This window comes from Stegodyphus dumicola, chromosome 3, assembly GCF_044657685.1.
Source record: "Stegodyphus dumicola isolate Sdum_Otavi_A_Nest chromosome 3, ASM4465768v1".
Classification (NCBI taxonomy): domain Eukaryota; kingdom Metazoa; phylum Arthropoda; class Arachnida; order Araneae; family Eresidae; genus Stegodyphus; species Stegodyphus dumicola.
Genome location: NC_140770.1, coordinates 131,507,907 through 131,530,625, shown reverse-complemented (window position 1 = coordinate 131,530,625; position 22,719 = coordinate 131,507,907). Strand labels below are relative to the sequence as shown.

At 32.8% G+C, this 22,719-nt stretch overlaps 1 protein-coding gene across 1 annotated transcript in view; it reads right to left on the bottom strand.

The window, feature by feature from the left end:
* Nucleotides 1–6,629: 6,629 nt before the first annotated feature.
* LOC118186632 (uncharacterized) overlaps nt 6,630–22,719 on the bottom strand; it is a 435,694-nt gene continuing 419,604 nt past the window's right edge. The window contains exon 27 of the mRNA XM_085813324.1: nt 6,630–21,155. The gene's annotated coding sequence lies outside the window, so the exon portion shown is untranslated. The remainder of the gene's footprint in view (nt 21,156–22,719) is intronic.

Genomic DNA, 22,719 nt, shown 5'->3' with positions numbered 1-22,719 from the left:
TAAATTCTTTATTACTTATAGTATTAAATTCTTTATTACTTATAGTATTAAATTCTTTATTACTTATAGAATTAAATTCTCCTAGACAGCGGCGATTTTTTGACATAGGTTGGAAACATTTTTCTGTTGCGTGGGAAAGAAAGGGTCTGTCATCTTGTAGAAAGTTCTGAATTTCTGAGAATTTCAGTGGCGATTTATTACCTTTCTTCTAGTTGGCGAAAGGGAGTCCAAGTTTCCTTAAGATTGGCTAAATTTTTAATTTTTGTGTTGTTTGAACCAATAGTATTTTGAGGCGTTTCTTGGTGAGCGTCTACCGAGGTTTCTTAAGCCGTTGCACGGAAAAAGGAGGGGGATCCTTTTGTACTTGGAAAAAAAAAGGGATTTTTACAGAAGACTATTAGCAGATTTTTTTGGAGCCTTAACGGGTTTGCTACTTTGACGGCGGCCCTTACGGGGCAGGCCGCGGAGTGAGGTGCTGGGATGGAGCGGAGGAAAAACGCAGCGGTTCTTCGGGGGTCGACTGCGGTATACAGTTAAGTTTTTATCTCCGAGATTTCTGGGTACGGAGGGTCCCAGACAGTGCGGGTGCTCGACATGTTGACGGCGGCAAATCTTGCAGCTTATTATTTTCAATTTCGTCGCTGATGTTTCTTTCCCATTTGTGGAACAGTCTGAACTGCTCGTTCGTGCTGGAGTTGCTATTTTGCTTTAGAAAAGATGGAAATTTGTCGTCATCGCCTGAGGTCTGCCTTGGTCTTTGTCTCCTGTTTCGACCTCCTTCTCTTATCTTCAGTGGAACTTCGAAAACGGGAAGTTGATTGAGTTAAAGTGCTGCTTGACGGAGGAATTAGAAAACTATGAACTGGAACTATGAAAATGTTCCGGTTCCGGAAAACAACGATGAAGATTTGGCAGTTAATGTTTCGGCGATTGGATCTGGGCAGCTCCTTGAGTCTCTCAAAGGTGGTACGCCGATTTCCTGAGTGACTTTATATTTTCATTGGTGTTTAATTTTGATAATTAATCTTTTTAAATTTGGAAATGTTTAATACTAAAGCAAGAGCTGTCATGTTAAGTAGATAAAATTTGAATATATTTTACTATATTTTTAGCTGAGAAGGTTTTTTTTTATTTAATGTTTAATAGTCAGAAGTTAATTGAACTAATTGGAGGAAGTGAATCTTTGTTTTAATGTTTAAGTGCTATGTTCAATATGTTTTATTCTAAATTAGTTTTTTTTTAATGAGTTTAATCTTCTTGAGTTCCTGTTTAAAATGATTAAGAACTGTGACGTGTTTCACTATGATTTTTGTATTAATGGATGAATGTTAAATATGAGATTGATATGAAAAAATAAGAACTATGAGTAACTTTAAAAGATTTTGTAGGGGTAGTCACGCCAGCTATCGTAATTTATAATGTGTGGGAATTTTCAATAAATGTGTTTATTATCTTTAATATTGTATGTTTCTTTTGTGTATTAATAGTGGTTTACTGTAGGTCACCCATGTGATCCTTACGGAAACATGGTTTTTCAACCGAACCTGAGTAATTATATTGCGGTAATAGAAAAAATCAGTTTTGTGTTGGTGACTATACGATCCGTTTACTGAATTTGTTTTGATTTGATGAGTAAACTTCTTAATTGGGAGATTGTATCTTTCCCTGTTGTTTGAAGAGTTCTGTGTGGTATTTGAAATGTTAAGGGTTTAAGGCTATCTCTAGACTTTGTATTGAAATTTATGTGTTTTCAGGTTGGAGATATAAATTAGTTTTAATTTAGTGAGAGATAGCCTGTTAAAGATTTTGTTGTGGAAGTGCATAATTAATCGTGATTCTACCTAAACACCAGGGAGGATATCCTTCTTTGATATCTCTTAGATTTTAAAAGTTTTGACTATTTGTATGTACAATGTTTAGCACTTTAGTTTTTTTTTTTTTTTTTTTTTTTTTTTTTTTTTTTTTGTCACAGTACCAAAAAGAAGTCAATTTATGTAGAAGTTTAATTTAATTTTTTTTACTACTTAACAATACTGCAATTTTTGAGCATTAGATAAATTTGTATTATTTCTTACACAAGCACTGAAAAGATCTTTAAAAGCTATCCATTCTGTAATATTACCACCAAAAGTCGGTAATGTTAACTTGGGTAATTTAATATTGTCAAGAACCTGTTCTGAAATTACACTATTAGAATTATTTTTACTATTTTGATTTTTTAATATTTTTTCACCTTTAAATTTCCACAAATAAATTTCATCTGTGTACTCCTGAACATTATCTATTTCGTTTTCTAATTCTTTAGTATCTGTAATTAAACCTTCGATTTCAGAATCAAGCTTCCTTAACTCAATTTCTTTTTTTTTTTCCAATAATTCGGCACATTCCTCTAGTTCTATTAAATTAATTTCATCTACAGTTAAAATAGTTTCAATTTTCTTTATATAATTAGTAACACTACTGCGTAAAACCGTTATTTTTGTTTTAAAAGTTATAAGTTCACTCATAATTGATCAATTCAAAAACAGAAGTTGTTCTTAAATCACTTAACACTATTATTAAAATGAAATCGAATTCTATGCTGTATTACAACATTGTTCTTAAAATTTAACAACAAATTAAACGAATTTTTGTTCAAAATCCACTTACCTCACAAAGTGGAGGAATATTTTAGCAACCATATGCATATTTGCGTTGTTAGAATACGCTTAGAACAGTCACTATCTTCACTAGCTCTCCGGCTAGACTTTTGACCAACAATAAATGTTCTTTGACTTAATATGTTTCACAAACAATAATCAATCAACAAATGGACTGTATTCCTACACTTTTATTTCATTACACTAATTATAAATAATATGTCAGCGATGCGAAATAATTGATACAAAATAAGCGAGCCATTCTACATGGCTGTCACAAACAGAATTCTATCAATCATCTTGTTGCCACACATAAAGTTCAAAACTAAAGGAATTTACGCTGTTTGCAACAATAAAATGAAGCAAACGATACTCACATAAACAACATGGTTGGTAACGTCGCAGAAGGGATTGACGAACATTTTGAAAAACGATGGGCATTTCGCGCACGCTTGCAGCCGCAATGGATAGTCGTGCAACGAGGTCCTCCAGTGAGTCAACGGGAGTGTCGTAAATTATGCTCTTGAGATGCCCCCATAAAAAAAATCCAAGCTGGATAAATCTGGCGAACGGGTTGGCCATCGAACCGGTCCACCACGGCCAATCCATCAGACCGGAAATTTCCCATCCAAGTACTTTCGCACCCGCACGCGCTTATGGGCTGGTGCACCCTCATGCTGGAACCACATGTGATCACGAACGGCAGCCGGAACATCTTGCAACAATTCCGATAGCACCTCTTGCAACAAAATATGATAATATAAGCCATTTGTACGTGCAGGTAAGATGTATGGGCCTATGAGGTAGTCGTTAACAATACCCGCCCACATATTCACGGAGAAGCGGGTTTGGAATGCATGTGGAGGTGTGCCGTGTGGATTATGAGTTGCCCACACGTGCATGTTGTGGCTATTGAAGAAGCCATCCTGTGAGAAAGTTGCCTCGTCCGTGAATAGCACATCCGATGGGAAATCTGCCTGTGCCGCACACTGCTGCAAGAACCAATGACAGAAATGAACTCGAAGAGGGTAATCTGTCTCTTGCAAGGCTTGGACTCTCTGCAAATGGTATGGGTGCAAACCATTTTCATGCAATACTCTCCAAACGGTGGAATGACTCAGTTGCAGACGACGTGCAATAGTTCTTGTACTTGTCTGAGGTGATTTATGCACAATGTTCAAGATGGATTCTTCAATGCGAGGTTATCGTGCACTTCTTCTTCCACTCCTATAGTGTCAGAGGTGGCTTCAAATGACCCGTTTTCATACAGAGACCGATGCAACCTCTCGAACATTGAACCGTTCCTGGTACAACCGTAGCGCTGCTCTGCTGTCCCCATTAGCAGCACCATACATGAGATGCATGTCCGGTTTTTCCCTGTGCGTAAACTCACACATCACGCTCGACATCAGATTTGCGAATGACCCTCTAATTCAATGGATCGTGGTTTGTCCGGCTCACTACCGCCCTCTACCACTGCATTGCCAGCCAATTGCCGCTGTAGTTCCTATTACTGTTAGTGTTCCCTTTTTTGAACATTTATTGTGAATACTGTATTGTGCAAAGAAGCACTTTGCGTTGATTTTGTACATAAACACATTTTCCTCTTGTGTCGTTTTTTGCTTAACCCGTCACTTTAGACCCTATATTCCTATAGAAAAAATGCATGTTTTACTACGTTCCATCACTCCTCCAAATTTGTCCCATAATCTATGAAACACCCTGTATACAACTTAATTAATGAATTATTCCATATTGTATAATTTCCTTGGGTATAGCTAGTATAATTCAATAAAAGTATTTAATGATTTAAATGATAAACCAAAGATATTGCTTTTTGCGTTATATTTATTTAAACAATCGTTCTACTCAGACGATCAGACTTCAGATGCAATATGAATTATTCTTTGAGCTGTGTTAAACGGTGTTAGAGTATTTTATTTTCAGTTCACGAAAGTACTTTTCGATTTAACAATTAAATACAGTATATGAAACTTGAGTCATAGTACTTCCTTTCATCAGATCTTTTCAGCTATATTTTTAAAATGCTATTCAATTTTTCAGTATGTATTGGCAGTATTAATATTATTTCAAATATCATTTGTTACAATTTATTTTGTTTTGGTTTTTGTGGAAGAATTTGATGAATGTAGACATACTGATCGTTCTATATTCATCATATGTATTATTTCTGTAGTAAATTTTTCGTTTTCTTCCTCTTACAATGAAGCTGAAGAACCTTTCTCCGGGAGCCACGAAAAAAAAATCCTTAAGAAACGCCTTTAAAGCGATATTATCGTAACATATTAGATAGACTAAGCATGATGAATACAGAAGAATCCGTATATAAATTATTAACATTGGGTTCAGTTAGGCAAGACAGTAGCATCTAAAGTGGAATAACACCTTAGTGGATGACTTGCCTTTTAAAAAGATGTAATGAGTACTATACGGTATTAGAAAAGTATTTGATAAGTAGGGGAAAAAAGAGTTAAAGAGAATTTGAATTAGATAACGAATGAAATGCATTTTCATTTAATCCAATCAGGTTAAAAAGCAACATTTATCTATCTGTGTGTATATATATATATATTTACACACACATAGAGGTTTAGTTAAGTGTCATTTTTCCGTGTTTAAAATTAAATACTTTACTTTTTATTTTTAATTATTTAAAATTTCTCTTTCTAACATAATAATGTACACATCTTGGACATTTGTTTGCGCTAAACATGAAAGATAACATTCTTTTTTATATATCCCCAGCTTTCCCCTTCACAAAAAGAGTTCTTTCTATGGCACTCTCCATAACGTTTGCGAAGTGACTCGGTTTATCATTCGAATTTCCTGACGAATATTGAACTTCAGCTGAGTAAGAGTTCGGGGCGTATTAACAAACATTATCTGGGCTCTAAGACTGAAATATCAATTTCCCTATCTTCGTTTCAACACAATCCAGGTTTGTTCTCAATGGCAGAAAACAAGAAATTTCTTAACATTTGGCGATATCTTTCCGCGGTGATCGTCACTGTATTCCCAATATCATGCTTGAAAAAGTACGGACCAATTTAGCTATAAGTTCTCGAATTCTGTATTTTAGGAATCTGAAATTGATAATAATAATAATATCTTATAATAAAAAAATTGGGTTGGGGATTCAAAAGATGTTATCTTTCATGTTTAGGCCAAACAAATCTCCAAGATGTTAACAAACAAACAACAATCAACAAATGGCCAAGATCGCCTTCATAATGTTAAAAAGAAAATTATTAAATAATTTAAATAAAAAAACTTATTTCATTTTTAAATGGTAAAGTGACTTTTGATCCATTCTATATATACTCAAATCTTAAATTGCTTAGTTTGATAACCAATAACAGAATGACTAAATTTGAAAGCTAAATATGTAACGCTTTGTTGAATGGCAACACACGGGGGGAGTACTTTATTGCCGGCAGTGGCAATATATTACTTCTAACAGTCGAATTTTTTCATTAAATCTGAAAGATATATTTCGAGCAAAGGCAACACAATGTTTTTAAATCGCTGAGTTTCCTAATCAAAAATTTATTCAATTCGTAAAAAATATAAAATAAATACAAACAAATTCGAAATTTTAGTTCTGGCTTGGAAGTGTGTATGTTTGAGTGGAGGATAACGTTGGTTCAAATTTTTAGCTTCTAGGTGCCACCGTTACAGTTTCATCATTTTGTAATAATGGAAGCTAAAATATTTCATAGTGAAGACTTTAACTTACTTAACTGATCACAATAAAAGAGCTCTGCAACTTCACATATCTGTAGTCTCGCTGAGGACTTTAACATTTTTTATTTGTTGCACACGAGTCTGATGAAACCATTTTCAGCAATGTTTCATCATAAGTGACCACATTCGAACTCAAAAGTATAACGTTTGGCATATTTTTGTAAATTTCTCTTGAAGTGTACACATTATGTGCTATCATTTGAAATAAAAGACACTTCCAGAATCAACAAGTCTTTATCTTTTAATAGAACAATATCTTACAATTATATCTGGATAATATAAACTGGAAATAGGTTACATGGGTGGTTTCACATCAAGTATCATCTAACAGAACATCGAAATGGTGGAGTACCCCTTTTGCATCATCACAAGAATTAAATGCGCACTCACTACTGAAAATCGGGAGAACTATAGGAAATAACCTCTCTTAAGAAGAGGATTTCTCGAGCTCTTCCTAAGAAAATGGCCCTCTACAAGCGAATACTGTTCAAATCGAATGTTCATGCATTATGTTATGCTGCACTGGATTCTTATCAGCAGAATAACACTTAAGATGTAATATCTACAACTTTCTCCTTTTTCTTTTCTTTTTTTTTTTTTTTTTTTTGTTTTTTTTGTTTTTGATTAAAAGAAAGTTAAATTAAAGATTTCTTTCTATTGCTATATCCGATTCGAAAAGTAAACGCTTGTTTAAGGTGTAATGGTTTGGTAGAGTTCGACAAAATGCGAACTTGGTAGAAGTAAGTTATTAAACATGAGTTGAAAGCAGCCAAAAAAAGAAATTTGAAGAAAATGTTAATATTTCCATGCATTGAGAGTTCTTAAAATAAAAATACTGCTGGTAGATATTTTTAAACATACAAATCGGGATAACAATCTTCCTTTTATAAACAGGATGAAAACCAATGAGTAAAATAAGTGCAAATAGCAAACTTGAAATAGCTGTATATTAATCTGAAATGAGAACTTATCTAAGATACTCTGTTGAAAACGCTGGTTATGCGAACTAGTAGAAAACATGTATCTCAATTAAAAATATTATATAACACTCTTACTGATTAATTCATGTGCCTATATTATTAGAGAAGATGATCAATAATGAATTCTTCGCAGGCTTAATAAAAATTATAAAACAGAACAACAGAATAATAACCGTATCATTGATAAGGTTAAGGTGAGAAATATTATGAGCTACCATACTGATCTTCAATACGTTTCAATGTTTTGAATCATATAAAGAGAGTTTAAGCTTTTCAATCATTTTTAGAAAATTATTAGTTACATAGATTTTCGATATTCTTAAAAGTGTTAAAAGCTTTCTTAAAAGCATTTGTTTTAACTACATTAAATTGACATTTAATTACTTATATTTAGTTTTAGAAATTATTTTTTTCGATTTTCTATCTACTTTAATTCTGAAACAATTAATATATATTTATTAATTAGTAGGAAGTGCTCGAAAATTTTATAATATTTGATGACCTTAGGATATTTTTATAAAACATATTTTTATAATATATTATTATCAGTCTGGACTGAAAGTTAAATTCCAAAAATTATGCTAATCAAGATATCTTCTAATAATTAATTAATCTTTTTAGAAAGTATGATGGATTAGAAGCATTAGGTCTTTGAAACACACAATGTAATTTCTACTTCTTTAAAATGTTGTCATATTACTCAAATTATTAGCTAAATTTATTCTTAAACTGCACTTTTTTGACAATTTAGAATCAAATAATCTAAATGTTTATCTTGTGGATGGCAGATCTATTATTAATAATACTAATAACAAAAGGAACAACTTCGATCAATGTTATCAATGAAAAAAAAATACATGAAAATAATCTGATTACAAAATTGCATCATATTAAATAACCTTTTCGAACTATACCAAACCATGTATCCATAGCTGTTAAGTCATCCACACTGTAAAAATAAAAATTGACTTATAAACGCTCTAGCGCGACAACAAACTTTCGAATGATGCAAACTGATCGTAAACATCTTCAAAACTCAATAATTGCATTCTAACAGGAATATCTATCTAGAATTTAACAAAGTGTTTGCAGACCACGACGTGATGTCCTGGGAATTCGTATCACAATCTTGCTCCAGAATCCTCCAAATGATATGTTAATGATAAATCACTCGCAACAACCGAAGGGAAAAAAGATCTGCGAAACATATGTCGAACACCGCTCGGTCTGTCTCACGAGGCAAGGCAACAAGGAGTCCGGTAAGACGTCGGCTTCATTTCGGTTAAGCTCGGCCGTGAGATTCAAACCCCCAACGCAAATTGAGCCAGACCGCTCGTATGGGGAGTCTTCTAGCAGACTGGAAGCAAAGTTGCGCTACATAGAATCCTCAACTAAGCCTTAAGCAGATGACTCTTTCCTTCGAGGGCGAGAATGGTTTTTCAGTTTTAACCAAAATGCAACCCAATAAATTATTCTTATGATCGATTAACAAGGCGGACCGTTGAAAGCCATGTAATAACGCGCACTGTCCTCAGCAAGGGAGATAATGTTTTTTGCCATCAGTAATTTATATGAAACATTTCTAAACATTCATATAAAGTTACGTTTCTAAAATAATACGTTTTAAGACAGACGATTAGTTATCGATTTAACAAGCTAACACACTAGCAGTATGGATTTATAAAAAGTAATGAACAGAAGTTGTAAAAAGTAAAAAAAAAAAAAATCTTCATAAAAATCATAAATGGGTTCATGGGAAGTTTCAGTTAGGAATTATTTCTGCAATAATTATTTCTGTATAATTATTTTGATTGAATGGTAAGAAAAGATAACGGAATCTAGCTCTTATCCAGTTTTTTTTCCGGATCTTATTGTATGTGTATCAACATGTCTTAATGAAAAAAATGATTACATTCTGCACGATTTAATATTTTAGGCAGTCGTATTTGAAATCATAGTATCAGAGAAAGTTTTGAAAATTATTCAATTTATACATTCTTATGTCGTTATCATAAAACGTGCTAAAAGTTTTAATTGGCCATATTGAGAGAAAATAGATTCACATACTGTTGGACGGTGTAATTCAATATACTATACTTGCTATATGATTCCTGTTAGTATTATTATTGTATTTATAATACTCGAAATTCGACTTAAACGGATGGCAACATTCACAAGTATTCCATTTTCTTAAAATCAATTCAAGGTTCTAAGGTAGTTGCATAACGTACGCTTGATTCTTTACCAGCCAAAAATTCGTTATAATTCCTTAATGAGTATCCGGAAATACACTCATGTCCATAAATTAAGGATAAGTCGGAGTCACGCGGAAATCGAACTCTAAAATAAATATATCACCTGTAAAATCACTACACACATCTTCAAGAATCATACGCAAATTTCAGGAAGTAACCAGATGACACCGATGGTACGTCACAATGACGAGAGTGTAAGGGAGTGATATATAAGGAATACAGGCAAAGAAGTAAAATTGTTCGCAGGCGCTTTATAAGCATATCAGTGCAATAACCGAATAGATATGACACAAAGGACGCATTTGGATGATTTTTTACGTGGTAGAATTATCGGCCGTCTGGAATGTGGGCGTACCCAACTGGAAGTATCAGATGAACTTGGAATTGCCCCGAGTGTCACCTCCAGGTTTTGGCAACGATTCCAAGATGATGGTAATGTGAGTAGACGTTACAGTACAGGTCGCCCCAGAGTTACAACGCCGAATGAGGACCGGTATTTGCAGTTACTGCCAAAAGAAATAGGCGGAGCACAGCCTCAGACCTGTCTCGTCAGCTCTCTTCAGCCACTGTTACGACAATTTCAAGGCAGATGCTTAGGGCAGATTGGTCTATATGCTCGTAGACCTGTCAGATGCGTTCCACTTACTGCAACTCACTGTCGCCTGCGGTTAGCCTGGAGTAGAGAGCATGCATTGTAGACACCGCAGCAGTAGGCTTGTGAGATGTTTTCCGACGAGTCCAGGTTTAGCTTGCAGTCTGATTCTCGCCGGACTTTCATATGGAGAGCTCCAGGTACCCGTTACCTCCAAGAAAACATCATTGAACGACACCGTTACGGTGGTACAGGAGTGCTCGTTTGGGGTGCAATTATTCTGGGTTCCAGAACTGACCTGCATGTTCAAATTGGAACCATGACAAGCCAAATCTATCGGGACGTCATTCTGGAACAACATGTACGTTTGTTTCGGGGCGCCATGAGCGCACGATTTGTGTTTATGAATGACAACGCACGTCCTCTCCGTGCAAACATCGTAAGCGAATGCCTTCGATCGGAGGATATCACCCGTGGCCAGCATTCTCACCGGACTTGAATCCAGTAGAGCACGTGTGGGATATGCTTGGCCGACGAGTTGCAGCCCGTCAACCTCCTCCTACATGTCTACCGGAACTTCGGAAAGCATTGCTTTTTGAGTGGTGTAATAACCCCCAAGATCAGATCGATAATTTGATACTCAGCATGCCTAGGCGTTGCACGAACTGTATTGCATCGTCTGGAAGACATACAATGTATTAGCAATCATACCAACTATATAATATTGGTTTTTGTAAATAGTTTTTTTTTTTCGTAATTTGCTCCAGGGAGAAAAAATTGCTAATTTGTTTAATAATATCAAACATATAGCTTCTTTTTTTGCTCTTTACCTTTTGTTTAATAAATAAGCTTTACAAATAAGTCAAATTTGTTTTGCTTCTAACTCTTCCTTTGCCTGATTTCGCATTATCCTTAATTTATGGACATGAGTGTAATATATACACTTTCTATCTAAATTTAATAATAAATTACTGACGATAACCTTGTTTTCAGTTCCAACATAGCCCATCAGAGGCAGACATTATGGTATACTAAATTGTAACGGCGATTCTATTTCCTTCTAATCATGTAACTGAATTTTAAAATGTTTTCGGAAAAATTGAGAACGTATGCTCGTTAGGTACAATGACGTCAGAGAATAGAATATGATGCTTCGTCACAGTCGCATTAAAGATTCACGAGATCATACAACAAGCTTGAGCTTTAGTTTGGTTTGGTTTAGTCTGTAAGGTATATTTTAATTTTATAACAGTTACTTTAATTTTAAAGTCACTTTCCTATCAATTCCTGTTTTCACGTACAACTTCCTATTAGAATGAGTTTTAGAATCGCGTTGAATGCAAATGAGTTAGAAGTAGTATTTAAGGAAGGTTCAACTTACTTTGTGAGATAGAGGTAGGTAGTAACTAAGTCCTAAGTAGTCTTCGGGTTAAATCTCTCTTCAAGCTGTTATGCTCGGCCTATATTACGTGCCATTTGACATTTGCCAGCTAGTTTAAATTAAGGGCCAACTACGTTAGATAATTGTGTTAGCTTCGGCAAAGTCTCTTATTTGGTTCTAATTCAGTTCTTTTTTATTCTTAGTTTAATCCCAAGTGGAGGCTTTGTTGTAAACCCAAGAAAGAGGCCATCTGTTCTATTTATTTTGAGTGAAATAAAGAATAGTTAACCCTTCTTGAGTCTTCGGCTTCATATGAACTCAGCGATAAGTCGCTTAGTAGTTCATAGGTTCCTCAACATTTAAGTTTACTATGGCAAAGCCCGCTCGGGTTATCTGCTTAAGGGGAGAGATGCCTTCGTAGAGGACTTTCTAAGGGAAACTGGCTCGTACACACTTTACACATGGGGAAACCCATGAAAACGTCCATGCAGCCAGCCCATCACGCTTGAGCAGAGAAGAACTGTGTGTGATCCGAAAAAAGCATCATGCAGCAACAAAAGAGTGATTGGAGTGCAATATTATGACTTTCACTGTGTAAGCCAAAGTGATGGGCTCGGAAGCCATGAGAAATGAGTTTGAAATACATGTGCTTCCACTGTTAGGTAATCATACTACTCGGCCTGTTCTGTAATGTTACAGACCAACCAGTTGTCATTTTAAATAAGTAAAACCTTTAGACATGTGATACAAAGAAAGTTAATAAGTATTATTCGTAGTTTCCCTGTAATTAATTTTCAAGAAGTGTAAACATTATTTTCGAACACCTTTCTTATTGAAAACAGTTCTAAAATAATCATTCTATGTTCTCCGTTCTTCCCCCAAAAGAAGAAAGCATTTTTTTCAATGTTTTAAAGAGTTGTGCTTTATTTTCCTGAATACTAATTGCTTATCATATTCCAAGACGAAATTCCTTTAATCGTTAAATACTGAGATTTCAAAAACATTTAAGGTAACCAAAATCAAATTAATTTAGTAAAATTCTGTGCTTTGTTAAATAATTGTATACATAAGAATTTTGAGATCAGTAAAAAAGATTGAAAATTTTTGAAGATTTGCCATTTTTGGATGCAAATAAAATTTTCTTCAATATCATTTTACAAAATAAGCTGAAAATCCTATCTATTTGTTTATATATGTCATATCAATAAAGCTCTTTATGTCATATTTAAACAATATATTTTCTTCCCTTTGTCATTCCCATAGTAACAAAATTACACCAATTGCTCATTTTTCCAATAGTAATAAAATTACATCAAATTTGAATTCAACTAAACATACTATAAATATATTAGCCTGATGTAAAAGAATGTATTGTTAATTTTTTTTCCTGGTTTGATATGTATTTTCACTGAATGATTATGGAAATTAACTGAATCGTGTCCACTTAATTATTAATTTGCTCGTATCCCTAACCAGACAAAAGACCTCATTCACTATCTGTGAGATAATATTTCAGGTCCCTAGTTAACAATAAATGGCCGTTTATTATGATGCGAAAGGAGAAATAAATCTTAATAAAACACTAATTTCAAAACTTACAAAATTATAATTGAGCTTTCAAACACAAAACAAGAGACAATCTTTTACACTCAAAACAAAAAATAAACTTGGAAAATCAAACAGGATGTAAACTTACCTTACTTAAATAAATAAAAATAATAAGTGAACTTTCAAATGCAAGGCAATAAGCACTCAAAAACAATACAAACAAAATAAGAGGTAAATTATGACTAAAAGTGAGAAATTCAAGTTTTTTATTAAATAGAAAAAGATAGAAATTAAATGTTTAATTGTTATAAAATTTCTAAAATTGTTTTTTATGAATTTTCCTAATATGAAATATTTCAAAAGTTGATTAGAAATAAATTTAATTCCTTGAAGCTTGAAATAAAAAATCAAATACATTTATTCGAAAAATATATTGCTAACAAGACTAAGATTATCTCGCCACTACATAGGCAATTCAATAATAAAGTACCAAGATAATAAGTAAAAGTAAAAGATGTTCTGTTTTGAAAGAAACTTTTACTCATGCTTTGTAAAACATGGTAAACTCACATTCATACATTTCGAAGTCTACGGTATTCTCATTTATTACTTGTAGAAAATGAATGGCGGTTTTAAATAAGAAATCATTATCCGAAATTACTGTATAGTATCACAATATTCCTTAAACGGTAAATTAAATATAAAACTGATTCAGGTTGGTTATTTAAATACAGCAAAGCACAGATGGGCTGTAAGACAAAAGAGAAGGTTCCTTCGTGGAGGAACTTCGTAGAAATTTCTAAAAGAAATTAGTTGGTATTCATGGACATACACAAAAAAAACCACGAAAACCATGCATGCAGCCATGCTGTTGGCTTGGCACAGAAACAGGATTGAACTCCTAGTATTCAGCGGTCTTAACTAAGTTCACTAAGTGGGGCTCGTTCACTAAGTGGGGCTTGGAAGCTATTTAGAATAAACATTGAGAGGGACTCGAAACATATTTCTTAACTCATTGAAATTCATACTAAATTAAAATTTCACTGAATGAAATTTAAAAAATTAACTAAGTACGAAATATGACGCTTTAATTAATGTTAGCCGTTTTCTTAATGCAAATGAAAGTGTATCTTTCACTATTTAATTTCTGGAAAAGAATATCTAAGGTTGTCGTAAACTATTAATCTATATTTGCCATTTATTAGAACTGCGAAATACCCATAGATAGCTTGATAATAAAAGGTACAAATCGTTCAGAAAAAATAAATTAACATTAATGTTTCCTTTCTTCCCTATTTTCTTTCTCTTCAATATTTTACACATAGTCGCTTCTGGAATTTTGTCTTTTTCTGGTCAAAGACAAGAATAAAATATTTTCTTATGCATTCAAAGTAAAGTAATGGAATTCCATACTGGTGCGAACTTAATTCAGTAGTTTCAAAAGAATATTTCAACCATAATTTATGACTAATAATTAGTTATATCTGCAACAGTGCATAAATTAAAAAAATATTCTCACTGTTGCAAAATCAACTTGTTAAATGCTGAAATTGGAATCATAATATGTAATTTAAAATTGCATGAATCAATAAAATTTCTTTCGTGTTGTAGTTACTGTTCTTCTTGCTGTTTTCTGTAAAAGTTTAGGATATGTACACTGCAGCTGCTACTGAAGCCACATTTTGATCTATTGTAACAACTATAGCAGGAGTTGTAATAAAATATAGGATTATTTAGAATATGAATATGAACCATAACATAGCATTTGATATCATATTTTGAAGATGGCTAATGGTATGTTAACCATTAAGGAAACGAACTTTCATATTTTCAATACGGATATTTAGTTTGTGTTCGCATTATGATATTTGTCTAACATAAATAAGAAAATTACGCCTTTCAAAATAAATCACTTAAATATTCTGGTTTTTAAAATTTGAGTAACTTGAAATTCTAGAAAATATTATTGTATAATAGTACTTTCAGAAACTACTAAATGATGAATTTCTGAAAATATATTTCTTCCAGAAGGAATTCAATAGCACCTTAAAAATGTAAGAAAGAAATTCTGTTATTAAAGAACTAGCTATTAAATTCAATACATTATCAGTAATAATGTCTGCGACAATGTAACGTTATAAAATTCAAGTACAAATGCAAACTTAACATGACTTTTCGTAAAGAAATCTAAAGACATAACGATAATTTGTAATATAGTTTTAAGATAATTTTAGAATAATTAATAATCATTATATCGATTTTTTTCGAAGTAAAAGAAAATAATCCGTGTCATGTAATCTTTTCAGCTACGCCTCCTGCCAAAATTTACATAATAGTGCACACAAATCAGTAAATAAAATTTTTAAGATTATAATTTTGGAATTAAAATAGTCGCCATCCGTCTAAATACAAAATAACTGAAATCGATAAAATGATTTTTCTTGTTCTTGGATGCATTTTTAATGTGATTTGTTTATACTTTGAAAGTAAAAGCAATATCTAAGTAAATATTAAAACCGATAGGCTTTTAATACCCTTTCTATTTTTAATAGGCATAGAGAAGGGTACATACTTGTGCCTTACATATAAATATATTCTTATATTTATTAACAGTAACAAATACTATATAATAAAAATAAAACACTAATGAAAGTCTTAAATTGCATTTAAGTTCAAAAAAAGAAATTTATAAATTTGAAAAACATGCTCTTACGTGCATAAAACAATAAAAAAAATTCAAACAAAAATTAAAAATAAAAAATGGGAGACTTTACAAATTACACTAACTTTCACCATAGTAGAAGAAATATTGAAAAAAAAATTATACTGTTATTTTAAGCTTACATTATGTAAAAGTTTGCGACTAATTTAAATTTATTCTAATTTAGGCTTTTTAATGAAAGTGCCACCTGTCTCAAAAGTCACGATCGAATTTAGAATAATACCTTCATTTATTAATCTGACCCCTTCCTGTTGTTTGTAGATTTATAAAAATGTCATTTTTTTGCCGTCAGAAGTAAATAAATAAAAACTCACAACAGAATAACGAATAAGAAATTATTTAATCTTTATGTTCAAATATATTTAAAATTACTAATTCGCAAAAGGATGCAACAGATATTTTAAAATCAGAAAATCATTTTCAGGACATGGCGCATTGTTTTATTAAATGTTGTCACACATTGGTTCTATAACTGTATTACTATGATCTGCGATACCTAGTTCAGTTTGGTAAATGATGATATGCCACAGATGATTTTAGGCCAAAGACAGCCAAGTTATAGCAAGCATGGTCGCAAAAGGTGACCCTGTGTGCAGTGCAAGAAACGCGAAAACACATTGTGTTTAAAATTTTGAGCTTGAATTTGTGAAACTTTCTGGCACTCGAGAAGTTCCGTCTAAAACAAAATAAGGACTGTAGAGTATCCCAAAGTGATATTTTACATTATTTAAGATTAACAACAGGAAACCTATTAAATAACATATAGGAATTCTTTTGTTTTTAATTCCGTATCAGCTCTCCAGTGAGGATAAACTAAATAGCAAAGATAAGCACTTGTTTCCTTTGAAGCCCCGTAAATATGTTTTAAACTATTGTCAAAAATCTTGCAAGGTTAACAGCGTATGAAATATGAGGACGGTGTTACAGACTTTCAATATATGCCACAAACTAATGAATATCAGATGAAATGCGACATATGATTGTAATTAGCTTTACTGCTTATTTTTTTATTGAAATCATATCCGCTTTTGTCGGCGTTTTTGTAGCGTTGCAGGCATGTTTTGTTTCCAATGGCTGCCATTTTGAATATCTAGAAGTGACACGAAAAACAAAGTTAATAATTTTGTTATTAGTTTCTCTGATGTGAAAGTTAAAACAGTATAAATATTACTTTGATAAATCCGGTATATATTGAAAAGTGACAATAAAATAACCTTATTATTTTTTTAATTTTATTTTCTAATAATGTGTCCTCCAACAGCAACATTCTCCCGAAATTGCACTATTTCCTCCCATTTTTCTTATTTCCTTTTCCACAATCCAAAATTTCCTGAAGATTTTTTTTCACTGTTACCTTGTCATCTCTACATGAACTGTCTTTGACAACTTCAATATCATATTTTACTCAATATATTTTGTTAATTTAGTAACATGGGATACTTCTAATTTTAAGTAAGGTTATTTACTTCTGCAATAGTCATCTGAAAATTGTTGGTATTTTTTATTTATAGCATGTGTATTTGTTTGTATTACTTATTTGATGTATATGGTATGTATTGTTATATGATGAATTATTAAAATTGTTTAATTTTAAGTTGACCTTGAAACCAGTTTCCTTAATAAAGAAAGCGGTGAAGGACTAATTAAACTCTCAAATTTCTTTATATGAATTACTCTCTCAGTGCTGCCCCGAAATCACTTCGCTTGTAATAGACCTAGTACATAAATACCGCATTTTAATTGTTCGTGCCTAAAATTGTTCATCTATAAGGTTTCGCAAATTTAGGCTTTGTATAAATAGGTGATTCTCGAACATAAAGCAAAACCCGGTAAATAATTTTTTCATTATTCTGTCCTGAATTTTTCAGCAGTTTATTTACAAATTATTCATTAACCTACAGAGATAAGCATGAAAAATGATTACTTAGTTATTGTTAAAGCAAATCGTTACTTTTGGATGTCTAGAGAAAAGCAATTAATTTTGACGAAATTACTCCGAAGGAAGGGTCTCTAAGGTAACCGAAAGTGCAAAAAAATATTTGCTCTTTTTAGAATTAAACTTAAGATTAATGCGAGGTAAATGTTGCATCTGAATTTCGTGTACACCCTGAGAGAACATTGGCTGAATAATGTATTTAATATTTTTGGCACACAGGTAAATGGCTGTTTCTTTTCCGATGTGCATTTGCGCATAGTTAAACTGTGGCTGGTGTCTACCTGGATGTGGTAAGTACAAGATAAGTAAATTGCTCTGTTCTCTTCAGCCATAGAAATGGCAAAATGATTCTACGTTTCTGCTAGTTGTTTGCAAACAAAATTTTTAAGTGCTATCTTTTTCCGAGACACTGTAGTGAAAATTCTGCATGAGGCTCATTCTAAGCACAACGCTCTGAAGATACGAAATACAAAATGCGGACTCCGGATAAAATAGTCCTCGATTCAGGAAACGCCATTCGCTACAATATCGAAAAAAGAAATAAAACAAGACAAAAATAAAAACATATGAAAATCCGAAACACAATCTATAGCAGGCATTGTCTAGTTCTATAATTTTACTCTACTTGCGAGCATCTTCCGCGGACAGATCGTGACCCGCTTTTCAGAAATTTGTATAAATGTTTTCAGGGAACAAATTATTTACAGCCGCTGACGAATTCCTCTTCGATTACAACATTGTTACTACGTTCACAGTTCAGCAGCTTTCTGCAGGTGTCAGTATGCAAACACCAGTACGGTGATGCAGTAATCCTTAAACAAGTGTGGACAGATCCTTGTCATGGTTTGAAAAGGTGCATATCCCAAAGGCAAGTTATACTTTTATTGAAAATGAAGAAACAGCAAAGAAAGCCGATTCTTCAAAAGAAAGATATACATCCATCAGTGAGTAAGAAAAAAGCAGCACTAGGATCATCCACAGAATGTTCAGATCAAGCGTAACAGACACTATCATCTTCAAGTCTTTCTCAAAGAACAATCTACGTGGACATCAGCCAATGTTCAGCTGTATTCTCAGAACGACCTTTCACTTTCAAGAAAACCATATTCTTGGTAAAGATCACTCGAAGCGTCGTCTCAGAAGAGGTTCATTTGTCAGCTTCTTCAAGTTCTAATCTACCGAAACTTGTGATATGTTTCAATTTCTAATTGGTCCGCGACGGGGCCTAATCAACGTCAGGCTCGTAAGCACCTTTGAGAAACATATTTTACTGTGTTATGTGTGTAAATATACATATACATACCAGTATATATGTATATATACATTTTCGCCTTCTAATTAGGACACCACAATACATATGTACATGAGGCAGGGGGACGGGAAGAACAGGTAGGTGTTCCAAGGAGAATCTGCATTCGTATTTCTGACGGTAATTGACATTCGAAACAGTTGGAATAAATAATTAGAATGCCAGTAGAAATCAGCTCTTTGTTTGCAGAAGTATCCTCCCTGTGTTTCGTTATTTGTTAGAATTTAAACATGAATGCGATTTGAAGAAAATCTTTGGAACCATCCTGTTCAGAAACCGAGGACCCTGTACATAATTTGATGCTCACAAAGCGTCCTTGCTTGTTTTCAGAATTTCGGAAAAATCAACAGTTCAAAAAAATTAAGTCTCTTTAGGCAAGCACTTGGATGAAATAGAAGTATTAATTATCATAAGTTCCTAATTAATTAAAACAATTACAAAATGTGAGTATACAATTTGAACAAACATAACTTGCTTTTGAAAAGTATTGTTTTGTTCAAGCAATTTTTTACTGCTAAGAATATTTTTATGTAATAAAAATCTAGTATAATTAGTTAAGAATAAGTGTAAGAAAGCTATCAAACTTCGAATATATTCGAGTTTAGTTGTGTGAATTGACATCTTAGTTTTTAATCTCATTATTTTGAAAATTTTATGCTGTATTAAATATGTTCTTTTATACATAGATTTATGTACAAAAACCACTTATTAATTCCTTACATGAAGTGCACAAAGCATGATATTATTCATGACAATATATTGTAAATGGCTTTTCAGTTAACTTTTTTAACTACACCACAAAGCGATACGGCTTCTTACAAAATACATTAACTCTGGGATGATTTAAAACAATTAAGTAAGCAATTTAAAATGATTAATTAATAAAAAAGGAGTTTTTCATAAATATCTAAATTATAAAACTAAATATTTTCTATTCATATGCATTATTAATGCTGTGGTGCCATTTAAAAAGCATTAAAACAGTAATTGTCTTCTTTTTTTTTTTTTTTTTTTTTTTTGCAAACAGTAACTGACTTTTAAACGAATAGTTTCAAACCCACAATTAAGTGTCATTTGATGATACTTAAAATTTAATTATGCAAAGTTACTAATTACGTTTTATCGCCTTTCTTTGATAAAAGAAATTATGTTTTCGAAATCATGAAATTTCTATTCTTATTCAATAATTCTGTAATTGAAATGAGCACAAAATTAACGATTTTCTTAGGACAGTGAAGAATAAGTAGGAATATGTCCTTTCTAGGCTAATTGACGATAAAGGAGATCAAATTGATAGTAAACTTATTTCTAAAATCAATTTTGTGCTTTTTTTTCCAATTTCTCTGTCATATCCATTTACGAAAGATCTGCTCTTACAACAATTCTTAACCTATTCTCAGCCGCGACTGCACAATTCTTTAGAACTCAGACAAAGCTAATTTTAACATTAGCCGTTTAACGGCCTATAAGGCAAGAAAAAAATTTTGTGCATATCATTTCTTCTTTGAATAATGTAGTAATACTGTACCATTTTGTACAATTAATTTTCTATAATTTGTACTTGAAGGTTTCTTAAATCCATAAACTTTTGTGCTCACGTAAAGATGTTAAAGAGGAAGAAGAGGCGAAGAATCTTATAGGTAAAAGAAGTGGGAGAAGAGGTTAATATGTCCCTCCGGTTGCGGATAATAACAGTTTGCCCAATACCCCCACCCTTAACGAGCTTTCTGTAATGTGCGACCTGTGATTCTTATCATGATATGTTATACCACAATATGCTGCTCATATGAACGAAAACGGAGCCTGACTGGCATGGAACCACACGTCGACAGAATGTCTCTCGGTTTCATGGGGTTGCTACAATGATGACAACGCACTATTGGTGTTTTCTGTACAGGAACTGAGTGTGGCTAGAGAGGTCCGCACGACCTACGTTAAGCGAAGGGAGCTGCTGTCCTATGTACACATCCTGACGACGTAGGCACGCAGACGGCGGGATTGCAGGAAAAGTGGCAGATCCAAGCACGTCTGAAAGAAAAAGAAAAAAATGGAAAAGTCTGAAACTTTACAGAAGGTTCTGTTGATTAGTTGCACTGAAGATTAGTTGCATACAAGAAGCAGCATATAAACATACATGACAGTTCTTTTATTTTTCATAAATATTTAATACCATAACTACTTTATATGCAGTACCACCAAATTTGTTTAAACACTTATTGAAGCGTTTACATTTATCGAAGGACGAGCATCACTGCACCTTCCTTAATAAATACCTGTCCGACTTTTGATAATCAGAAGTGCAATGTAGATCCGTCTCCTAGCCGTGCACCCTGGCAACGTAGAAATAAAGCTAAATGATCTACATCGGCATGTGTCACTTACAGAGTTCTTCACTACGTGTTCTCCAGTGGAATACTAAACGAGGAATCAAAAATTAGTACAGTGAAGCTTTTAGGAAAGACGTTACTGAGAGGAACAGTCATCAATAAAAGACTAACTGAACGTTTGACAATCCTTTATGGTCCAAAACGAAATCTAGTGCTATCTTTAGTCCTCTTATTGTCCATGATTGCCTTAGAACTTCTACATGGAATGAACATAATTTGTAAAATTGTGCAACCTTTATGAGGAAATGGATGTCTCACATCTGACTCGTTGCCCTATGCATGAACACTCTGGGAGAAATACTGGGAGGTGAGACACAAAATAGATTTATAAATTATACCGTGGACTCTTTTTTAGTTTTGCTGTTCTCTTTCAGCTTGGCTTGTTCAGTCTACACTTGTCTTTGTAATCTGCCATTAGAAACAAAAACGTTTGATTACCATTGCTTTCTCGCAGACATTTTCATCAAAATAATGTTTAAGAAATAATGATTCAGAATAGTAATTCTCAAATTTGGAGAATGTACAGGATGCGGCTTTTAACGTTATCTATTTTTAAAGTAAAATAACCCGCTTAATACATTTAGCAAAATCACAAATTAATACGTAAATCAGTAAATCAAGGATTTGTATTCACAAACCGGGCCTCGAATGGAGATGACTGGAGTCATGAATGCAATGCATTATAGCATTAAAGCCAACTCCTGATGTATAGCATAATTAATGTAAGCAAGAGAGTGAGATAAAACATGGATTTGGAGATATCCCATAAATACGTCTGTTTTTTTATGGGATATTTGGTTTATTTGTCCATAATTTTCTTCCGTGATTTTGAACACGGGTGATTGACTCGGATTGTTTGGACATGGACGTTTCATGACATGGACGTTTTCGTGATTTTCTCTGAATTAAACCTAAATATAAGCAGCATATGCTTGGAAAATCCTCCATGAAACCTTACTCTCCACAGGCAGATTTTTCATAATCATATAATAGATTGATATTACATGACAGTAAAATGTTGAATTTTCAGTTAAAAAATTTGAGAAAAAAGATGCTTAACTCTGATATGTTTTTGAATCATATGTAAAAATTCAGTTGAATAATGTTTTATTTTAAAATTACTTGAGGAAATATATCGTTTAGTTTAAATGCAAATCAGCATTCTGATGAATAATTTTTTATTTTAATATTTCCTTTTATTTGAG